The sequence below is a fragment of the Solanum pennellii genome, chromosome 11 (assembly GCF_001406875.1).
Source record: "Solanum pennellii chromosome 11, SPENNV200".
In the NCBI taxonomy this organism is placed as follows: domain Eukaryota; kingdom Viridiplantae; phylum Streptophyta; class Magnoliopsida; order Solanales; family Solanaceae; genus Solanum; species Solanum pennellii.
The window spans coordinates 22,716,546-22,728,336 of record NC_028647.1 but is presented as its reverse complement, the minus strand read 5'-3'; the positions used below and the strand labels follow the sequence as shown (position 1 = coordinate 22,728,336).

At 35.8% G+C, this 11,791-nt stretch overlaps 1 pseudogene; it reads right to left on the bottom strand.

Moving 5' to 3' along the window:
* Positions 1-1,337: 1,337 nt before the first annotated feature.
* On the bottom strand, positions 1,338-2,449 carry LOC107003748 (annotated as a pseudogene).
* Positions 2,450-11,791: the final 9,342 nt, after the last annotated feature.

Below are 11,791 nucleotides of genomic sequence, written 5' to 3'. Positions count from 1 at the left end.
ATTATTAGTGTTACGAGTTGGTGGGGAAGATGGATTCTGGCATATTTTAAGTACAAAGTCCAATATCATCAAAAATTGAGAAAAAAGACATAAGTACACTTTTTTTCATTTAATCACATGTTTATTATTCATAGTATTTTTTTCATTTATTTGGAGGTTTTTTTATTCCCTAGTGAGATTTTCAAGCATGAATATAAATAATTCGAGTTTTAAAACAAATAGAATTAAAATAAGGTTCTTTTCAAACATACATTAACGTATTGTATACATTAGACTACGTCATATTGAGTGATATTATGAGAACTTTCTCTTTCGTTCTGATATTGATTTACACCAGATTTCATATACACCTCATTTTTCAAAGCTTACTAATGTAGAAACCTGATAGTCCTGTTTGCCTCACCCAGTCACCCTCCTTTAGCATTGCAAACTCACAATATAGTTGATTGGTTTTATTCCAAACAAGTGAGGGTTTCAATCATAATTTTTGTGTCAAAAATTTGAAATTAGTTTTTTGATTATGTGCATCCTTTAAAGGATACAAATTCTAGGTAGATGGAATGGACATTTTTCCTATACTGAATTTGGATTTTAAATATTGTTTAAATATTGTTACATACTTCAGTGGTTGTAGGTCTCCATTTGATTACCAGGCTCATGAGAACGTAGTATAATACAAGGATACTCAAAACCGTGTTGACGTTCTCTTGAAAAGCATAATATCACTATGATTTTGCGAGAACTGACGTGTATATATCCTTGTGTCGATCTCTTCTTATGCAGATCTTACTTAACCATTTTTTATAAAAATTATCACCTCGCTTGCCCGCTTCCCCTGTTTTGTGCGTATAATATTTCTAAGTTCAATTAACACGAAAAATGCCCTATTAATTTTTACTTTTCATTCCTTGAAAAGCAAATTTATAAATTTTGTTGGTTCATTTTGCAGAGAATTATATTACAAACGAAATTTGAATGATAAATATATTTGGACTTCCCAAGGAATCGAACCAAGGTAGGAATCATATTTTCTGTTTACTTTTGTTTTTGGTATTGTAGATCATCACCTCACCATGTATGCATTTATAATAAACAAGGATTCTATTGACATATACTTCTAAGGTTTACAGAGATTAATAACTCAAGGTGAAAACTATTGAGATAATATTACCTGATTATTACACGTTTAACTTAACATGATATTTAAACATATAATATTTTAGTCTAACACTGAACCTCTTTATTCAGAATGCTATAATTCCCTAATGGTCATGTATGCATTTAAAATGAGTCATTTATTGAGCAAAGGGGCTGCGAAAGCCACCCTTTTTTATCTGTTATCGCATGACTGGTGTTAGTGAGCAGCTGGCATAGTGTAAAAGGATTTCAACTGTTGGTTGTTACTAATAGTCATTCGCAGTTTCAAGGTATCAGACTACCACTAAGGATTTCAACTGTTGGTTGTTACTAATAGTCATTCGCAGTTTCAAGGTATCAGACTACCACTGTTCTAATCCATGCTCCAAAAGATATTCTTATTTTCCTTTGATGACTAGCAAAAGTTTTGTTGCAGTTTATTGGTTTTGCATTCTCCTTTTGCCAGCAGTTTGGTTTTTTTGTGTTCTGTCTTCATATGTATAACAACAACATATGTAATTATTGTTGTTAATATACAAGTGAGGTAATCCACCCGCCTTTGAAGGAAGCATGTCTTTGATTCTTTTTCAAGAAAAGCCAACTTTTTCTCTTATATTTCTGAAACTCATAGCAAGTGAAACAGAGGGTGGATTGAAAAAATGTTCCTGTATGATAATTGCTTCTTTGGCTAGAACTTTCCCTACATGAAGGGAATAGCCAGCAGTGCAAACGTTATTGCTTCAACACTTATCTCCGATCGCTTTTAGAGCCTCCAGACTCCACTAAATCTCATAGATCCTTTTAAAATTTCCCAAGCTAGGAAACGGAGATCGTCCTCAATATCCCTTCTCATTGTCTGGTATTTCAGAATTATTCCCCTTAAGGACAAAACAACTCTAGGTGCACCACTCAGTCTGATCAGTACAATATTAGCCAATGCTTCAGATTGACCCCATTCCAATGTTGAACCAAATATGTTGAACCAAATATGGATCTATCTCTTTTATCTTTTAGAATCTCGTCCAACTTGTACCTGAAAGGTATCCACCATTTTGGAGAAAGTGCATTTATCAGTCCTATTTTCTTTTCCGTCAAGCTCAAGAAGGTAAATAACTTGGATAAAGCAGGTTGTTGCTGTTCTTTTATAGTTAGCATCCTTCCTTTAACTGGAATTTATAAGGTCATTCCAATTTAGGGAAGCAATATTTTGAGGGCAAGAAACACGAAATACACAAGCATGAGACTCAATGACACTTTCCTTTACTGTTGTTTCTCCTTCATTTGTCATCTCCTATGCACTAATTTTGTCCATTTGATGAAAAAATTAATTTCAATATATATGTCTTCTTAGTCTTCAAATTGTCAACTCCTCTGCACTAATTCTTTCTTACTATTCGTCGGATTCTTTCTTTTGATAATACTATATGAATACATACTTTATATTTTTTTCTTTCTAATTTTAAATTTCATATTATGAATCTGCATTAAAATGCAGAAGATCCAAATTGATATGGTGGCCTTAAAGTCAATGATAATCAAATTGAATGATGAATGGATTTTTGAATAATAATGTTGTTTAAATACAAATTTGGTTTTCTAAAGTTCATTGCAAATACATATTCTAAAATTTCATTTCAGTAGTATGAGTATTATACTAAGGTTATCAGAGTTTATGGAAAATCTATACATTTAAAATTATTTTGACTTATTTATTGGATAGTTTAGTGATTAAGAACATCTAAATAAGATGATATTATATTTTTTGATTACGTAACATATACAAAAAATTAAATTGTTGCAATATTTAGGAAATGTTTGTTTAGAAGGGATAGAAAAGGCTACACATTTAAATTGTGGCCTATAAGATAGAAAATAGACACTTTAAAAATATAGTTTGTGATCATGAAAAGTGTTGTCATAGCATGGGTGTAAAGTGTTGACCTTGTTGCCCTAAGGCGATTCTTATGAAGTGTGGCTTGTAAACCAACACGTGAAAAGTGTGGCCTTGGGGTAAAGGTTACGGAGATTTAGGGCACCCCAATAAAAGTGTTGCCTAAAGTCGAAAAGTGTGTATTTTGATCAAAGACCACACTTTTTCATACTTTTGGATACACTTTCTTTGTGTGGTTATAGACATAAAATTGTGTAGTGGTTATAGTCCAAAGACAATCATATCACTCTTGTTGTTTCAAGATATTGTTGTAATCCGTAAGCGACATTTATACATTTCTGTAATGGCTTTGTCTATATTGTTCTATTCCGTTTAAATTGTTTAACATGAGACATCCCTATCAAGACAATATTGTGAATGCTATATATATGTGAAATATAATTAGAGGACTAAGTAAGCGTTTTATTGTGAGGAGTCTAAGTAAACTCCATATATGTATATATTATGTATAAGAGAGGTATATGTAAACATCATGAAGTAGATATAGATGAAAAGTTTTAATTATCCACACTTTTTAACCAAAGAGTGTAATGATGAATGCTAAGAGGCTAGTCTTAGTCTTCTTTGAGGATGACTAAGCCGGTTACGTCTGGGGGTTCTCCCTCGCTATGAAAAATTTGGTATCAGAGCTTGAGGTTGAATATCTTTAGGTTTCATATCTCATTAAACTACATCTATGTAGATTCTTATTCGTAAATGTGAAGCGGGCCACACTTTTGAATGAGAGACTACATGATTCTTAGGAAACATTCATCTTCTTGCATTCCTATGTTGTGCCTATGGATTCTTATTATGTACTTTCACCAAAACCTTGTATCGTGGTTATAGGTATGAAGTACTCGAAGGGCAGCTGCAAGAAGGGCCGAAGAAGGCATTGCTAATGTGGATCTCATGACAACCAATCTCTTAAAAAAAACCAAGTTCCTCCACTTGAAGAAAATCCTATGGGTAATGAAGTTCCGGTTGTTCCTCCACCAATGACTTATGGAGAGATAAAGACAACTTTTCCCAATTTGCCCAAGCCATGAACTCTCAAACTAATGTTGTCACTTCTCAAGTCAAAGCTATGACTACCCAAGTGAATAAGGAGGTTAGACCCCGAGTGCCTCAACTTGCTAACACTATGGCTTCTCGTTTGAGAGACTTTACTAGAATGAACCCACCTATGTTCTTCGGTTATAGGTCGGATGAGGACCCTCAAGATTTCCTTAATGACATCTATAAGATTCTCTATGCTATGGGTGTGAATCAATGGAGAAGGCCAAGTTGGAAGCCTATCAACTCAAAGATATGGCCTAAACTTGGTACATAAAACGGAGATATAATAGGGCACTAAGAGGTGGTTCGGTGCTTGGGAGATCTTCAAGAAGGATTTTCCTGATAGGTTCTTCCTAGAGTTGAGGGAAGCCAAGGTGGAAGAATTCATCAAACTTCGTCAAGGAGTTATGAATGTAGCTAACTATTCATTGATGTTTACTAAATTCTCAAAGTATGCTCCATCCTTGGTGTCTAACCCAAGGGATGGGACGAGTCATTTTCTTACAAGAGTGTCCAATGACTTGGTAGAAGAATGTTGTTAGGCTATGTTACATGATTAAATATCTCTCGTCTCATGGTTTATGCTAAATGAGTGGGAGAATGTAGTCTAAGGAGAAAGAATAGGTAGGCAAAGAGGGCTAAGCCTTATAAAAATGATTCAAGAAGAGGTTCTCAAATTAAGTTCCTTCCAAATTTACCTAGGCTCGTGATGATAGGGTTTCTAACCCTATGTCCCAAAAGAGAAACTGTATTAGTTCACCAAGTAAGAAGCCAACATGTGGAAAGTGTGGTAAGAAGAATACTGGTGAGTACCTTATTGTGATGGACAATTGCTTTGGTTGTGGCAAGAGTTCCCACAACATCAAGGATTGCCCTAATTTGAATGGTCAAGAGAAGGGAATTGGGAAAGATCAAGGTAGTGGTTCTAATGTTGATTCTCCAAGAAAGAATCGCTTTTATGATCTTCTCTCTAGGGGTCAACAAGAGAGTTCTCCCGATGTGGTGACTGGTATGTTACAAGTATTCTCTATTGATGTTTATGCTTTACTTAATCCAGGTGATACACTATCTATTGTTACTCCCTTGATGTCTAGAAAGTTGGATATTTTGCCCGACATTCGAAATGAATATTTTTTGTTAACTACCCCGACAGTTGAGTCGGTGTTTGCAAAGAGGCTTTATATAAATAGTCCTATAATGTTGCTTAACAGAGTTACTCATGTTGAACTACTAGAACTTGATATAGTCAATTTCGATGTCATTTTCGTGATGGATTGTTACATGATTATTTTTCTTACAATGATTGTAGAATAAGAATTGTAAAGTTCAACTTTCCAAATGAAACTGTCTTAGAGTGGAAGGGGGAAATTTATTCCAAGAGGTCGTATCATTTTGTCTTAAGGCTTCTAAAATGATATCAAAGGGTTGTTTATTCCATATTGTAAGAGTCAAGATTTAGACTCCGAAAATTATCCCATTGAGTTAGTCCCTGTAGTGAAGGAATTTCTGGAGGTCTTTCCTAATGATCTTCTCGGAATCCCTCCTGAACAAGAAACTGATTTTGGTATATACTTACTATCGGATACCAACACCATTTCAAATCCTCTTTATCGGATGTCTCTAGCCGAATCGAAAGATTTAAAGGATCAAATAAAGGACTTACTACACAAAGTCTTCATAGACCTAATATTTGTCGATGGGGTGCTCCGATACTATTTGTGGAAAAGAAGGATGGGTCCCTTAGAATGTGCATTGATTATCGCCATCTATATAAATTCACTATTAAGTACAAGTATCCACACCCTAGGATTGACGACTTGTTTGATCAACTTCAAGGGGAGAGCTACATTTCAAAATTAACTTCAGATTGGGGTATCACCATCTTAGGATGAGAAGTAATGATGTACAAAAGACGGCGTTTTGGACTATGTATGGGACTATGAGTTCTTGGTAATGTCTTTCGGTATCACTAATGCTCCAGCGACATTTATGAACCTAATGATTAGAGTTTTTAGAAATTACCTAGATTCATTTGTCATTGTCATCATTGATGATACCTTGGTATATTAAAAGAATGATGGTGATCACACGGGTCATTTGAAGGTTGTATTGCAAACCCTTAGGGAACATCAATTGTTTGCAAAATATAGCAAGTCTGAGTTTCGGTTAAGGTCGGTGGCATTTCTTGGGCATATCATCGCTATTGAGGGAGTTGAGGTAGACCCAAGGAAAATGGAGGCGGTCAAGAATTGGCCTAGACCATTGAATCCAACCGACATTATGCGTTTCTTAGGTCTAGGGTGTTATTATCGGAGGTTCGTAGATGGTTTTGCGTCCATTGCATCTCAAACTTTCCAATTGTTGAAAGATAGGCTCACTTCCGCTCCGGTGTTGACTTTACCGGAGGGTACAAAGGATTTTATTGTGTATTGTGATGCTTCCAGAGTGGGTTTGGAGTGAGTGATATGCAACACGAGAAAGTGATAGTCTATTTCTCTAGTAAACTTAAGGGACATGAGCGGAACCATCCCACTCATCACTTTTAGTTAGTGGCCGTGGTGTTTTCTTTGAAAATTTTGAGGCATGACTTGTTTGGTGTACATGTTGATGTATTTAACGACCATAAGAGTTTGCAATATGTGTTTACCCAAAAGGGATTGTATCTCCGTCAAAGAAGGTGGTTAGAATTGTTGAAAGATTATGACATGAGTGTCCTCTATCACCCCGACAAGGCTAATGTGGTTGCGGATGCCCTAAGTTGTATGACTATGGGTAGTGTATCCCAAATTGATGAAGCCAAGAAAGTCCTAGCCAGGGATGTACATAGGCTGACTAGGTTGGGAATGAGGTTGGAAGATTCTTCGGATAGTGGTTTTATGGTTGGTAACGACTCCTAGTCATCATTAGTTTTTGAGGTGAAGTCCAAACAACACCTCGACAAATCATTGATGGAGTTACAAGAATCGGTTCTTGGAATACTTAACGAGACATTCTCCCTAGGGGGGATGGTATTTAAAGGTACCAAGGGAGATTATGTGTTCCCAAGGTAGATAGGCTGAGGGACCGGATACTAGAAGATACACATGGGTCCCGCTAGTCAATTCATTCTGGTTCTACAAAAATGTACCATGACCTTAGGGAAATTTATTGGTGGGAAAGTATGAAGAAGGACATAACGAAATTTTTCGCTAAGTGTCCAAATTGCAAATAAGAAAAAGCCCGAACATCAAAAGTTGGGTGGCTTACTACAAGAGATCCAAATTCCTACTTGAAAATGGAAAGACATCAATATGGACGTTGTATTGGGTTTACCTCGGACGCCAAGGTCAGATGGCTGAATATGGGTGGTAGTGGATAGGTTGACCAAGTCCGCTTGCTTTATTCCCATCACATCTACTTATTTGGCAAAAGATTATGCTAGGATATTCATAGATGAGATTGTGTGTCGCCATGGTATTCTGTTATCCATCATAGCAGATCGGGTTGAACAATTAACATCTAGGTTTTGGAGGTCATTCCAAAAACGGTTGGGTACTAAGGTGAAGTTGAGTACCTCTTTTCATCCCCAAACGGATGGTCAAGTGAAACACACTATTCAAACTCTTGAGGATATGCTTAGCACTTGAATTATTGATTTTAACGGGATTGGGATAAACATTTGCCTTAGGTGGAGTTTTCCTAAGATAATAGTTTTTATTCATCTATATCCATGCCTCCCTATGAATCCTTGTATGGTAGGAGGTGTAGGTCTCCTATTGGATGGTATGAAATGGGTGAGCCTTCGCTTCCTTGTCCCAATTTGGTTTATAAGACTTTGGAAAATGTTCATATCATAAGGAAACAGTTGCAAAAGGCCTATATTTGGCAAAAGTCATATGCCGATAGTAGGATAAGGGATTTGGAGTTTGAAGAAGGTGATAAGGTGTATTTGAAAATTTTACCAATGAAGGGTGGTTAGATTTGGCGAGAAAGGGAAGTTGAGTTCTCATTATGTGGATCCCTATGAAATCTTTCAAATTGTTGGTAAGGTTGCCTATGAATTGAAACTTCCTACTGAATTGGTTTCGGTTCATACGGTTTTCCATGTTTCTATGTTGAAGAACTGTATCGGTGATCCCGAGTCCATTCTTCCTATTAAGGGTCTTGGTGACAAGGGTAACCTTTCTTATGAGGAAGTTCAGTTCATATTCTTGATAGACAATTCAAGAAGGTAAGGAATAAAGAGGTTGGTTTTGTAGAGGTGTTATGGAAGAATCACCCATTTGATGGTGCAACATGGGAGTCCTAGGCCGAAATGAAGTCACGTTACCCTCATTTTTTTATAATTAAGGTTAGTCATTCTTTTTAGTAATATGAATATGACTAGGAATTAAAGTTTCATGATTTTTGGTGAAGTCTTGGAAAAATGTGCATTTTGAAAGTTTCATTAAAATGAAGCTGCAATGAATTTGGTGCCTAAAAATGACTTTTTGCTTTTTTTGTTTATTTTAGTTATGTTGTGCATTGAGTTTTAGAGTTATTTGGGGACGAATGTTCCTAAGATTGTGATAATGTACACTGTGAAAACCCAAGACGAGTCATAGAGCCTAACATATGTTTCATGGGGTATAAGCATTTTTTAAAACCTATTTTAATGAATATAGGTTATGTAGGAAGATTAAGAACGAAATCACCCAAGAACGTCCATGACGTTTGGAAACTAGTTCTAAGGGGTACTAGCATACTTTAGCATATTTGACTAGCTTTTAGGAGTCGGAAATCCATGAAATTAGGTGGAAGGGTGTATAACAACTATTAAGGATGATTCATGCCCAAAACGTCCGGGTAAGACTCCCGAAGGAGCAACTAAGGGCCCTTTGAGGAGGACCCTATCACGTATGAGGCATAGTTGCCTAGGCAGTGTGCGACCCCGAGAAGCCATTAACGGCTTGTGTTTGTATCGATGGGGCTTCGATGCCCACTATCATCCCACACTTACAAAAAAAGTTGGAGGACCTCAAATGCAAAGTCTCTGAACTCAATAATAGTTGTGCAGCACGGAAGACACAGTGCACGTCGACTCACAAACGGACCATCGACAAGGTTCCGTCTGTGAGGGTCCATTTTTGTACACAAATTAAGTTAAGTACAATTAAAATAATGAAGGGGTTTAGGGGTTATCTAGGATTAAAGGAAGACTAATTAACTAATTCCCCCCCCCCTCCCATATATAGACCCCGAACCTCATTAATCTAAACATAACTCACAAAATAAACTCTCTTCCTTCTCTCTTCTTTCTCTCTCTATTTGGAAGCCACCATTGAAGACAAGCTAGGGGGATGTTTTGGGGGCTTGAAAGGGACGATTTCACCATCAAATCTTTATTAAACGTTACGGTATGGGATCTAATTCACCTTTGAGACTCTTTCCTCAAATGGTTCCTTCGAAATGGATTTTAAAAGTTGAGTTTCATGTGGATTTCATCCAATTACGAAATTGATGATATGAACTGAGTTGTTTATGTTTTATTTAGGGTATAATGGATAGATTAACATGTATTTTAACTTGATTATCGTAACTGGTGATGGTTTGACCTAAATTGAAGAATATGATCCTTAACCCTCAACCCTAGGTTTGATCTTGATGAAAATTGGGTTGTGATTGAGTCAATTGTCTTGATTATGGATTAAATCACTATTAGATGATGTCGTTACAATAATCATTAACAAATTGGAGTGGATTGTATTCTTTCATGTTAGTCTTGAGAAGATGATCTAGGTTAGAAGATGAATTGACCTAGGCATCTTATTTTTAAGCTATGATCTAGTATTGAATTGTGCTATTGTGTTTATTCTAGTCTTGTTATCATGTTGAATATTAAATTATGATGTTGAACATCTAAATTGGGTTGAATTGAGGTTTTATGGTAAGGACTAAATGATGAACTATGCGGAAGACTTGGTATGTCTTAGAATCTCTATCATTACTCCCATTTGTGATTAATTGTGGTTAAGTCATGGTGTTATATTGAAGTTTGCTTTATATTAAAATGATAGGGTGGTATGATGTTAAATTGAAATGTCTTCATTCTGGATGTGAGGTTGATTAAGATGTAAATGTTATAAGGATTGTGATGTATACAAATGTGCCTTATTATGAATTGATATGCAATGTGTTACCCTCACCTATATGAATTGTGATGAAAGGATTTATACTCATGAAATTCTTATTGAGTTATTGATGATGATGATTATACACGTGGTAGATCCTATGACCTAAACTAAGCTATGATTGATAAATAAAGACTTAAAGAATTTTCAAAAAGGGACTCTAGCTTAGTACCGAGTGAAATAGATTGAGGAGTGTCCCTTCCCACATAGAGAATATAGGAGCATTACATTACTCTTGAGATTGAAGATTGTAATGCATGGAGCATAAAGAGGGTCCCAACTATATCTCCTAATTCTTGAACTGTGTTACCCCCATAGGAATACTAGTTAGTGGATCCTCGTAGTTGCTATGTTTTATGTTTTTCTCCTACCTTAACAAGTAGTCCGCCTTCTTTCAATGTAGGGTTTCATGACCCAGGATTCCACACTAGCTCATGTGGTCTATGTCGGTAAGGTCATGATGTTCCTAAAAGAAAAAATGAACTAAAGGATTTGAACTCTAACTTGAATAACCCAAGGGGTCTACCTTAGTCTAGGTAAGGTTATGGGACTCTACCTAAACATTGCACTAGTTGGCCTTGACGGATGTCTTAGGAGGATGTTCTTATATATGTTTATGTTATAATGATATATGATATTTACATGATGAACTTGCACACTGTTCATATTATATGTATGTTAGTTCACATATGAGTATGTATTGGGTTATATTGTTAAAATAAGATTAACTGTATATGTAAATGTTATATTTTGTGGAATTGGACGTTGGTTATGGTTTCTCGTTGAGGCTACTTGATTCAGTAAGGTTATGTGGATTTGCTTGGTCATTGCACTAGTTAACTTGATAAGGATTGATGAGTAGTTGTCTTAGTTATTATGATATAATTGACTCTTATTTATACTTGTGATCTTATTCCTTGATGATAGGGTTGTAGTAAGTCATGGGTTCAAATATATTGGGATACGTATTACTTGTTTGCGTTAGTAAGCATGTTTGGTTGGTATGTATGACTTGCTTGATTTTTCTTTAGATTTTTAAAAGGACAAAATGGCATGTTTTTACCAAACGTCCCTTTTTAGCATGTTTTGCTCTTATATGTGCATATGGTCTCATACTAAATACATTTGGACTACTAACCCCATTTTCTTTCCTTTTTCCCAAACATTTTAGGTTCCGTTCGTTGAAGTCTCCTTCGAGACGACTTGAAGAAGGCTTGGATATTCTCTATCATCAAAGTGGGTAGGCCCTCACTTTTTGAGGGCAACGCCAATATCTTTCCTATGATGTTTCTTTGTTTTTCTAAGACATTTATGTTCATTCCACTTTCATTATGTACGACTTGTATAAGCCTATATGTGGTTTCTTTACATTTGATGTAGGTCTTTGCCCAAATTGTGATGACTGTTTAAATGGTATGAGATGAGACAATCTTTTAGACCATCTTTCAATATTATATATATATATATATATATGTGTGTGTGTGTGTGTGTGTGTGTGTGTGTGTGTGTGTGTGTG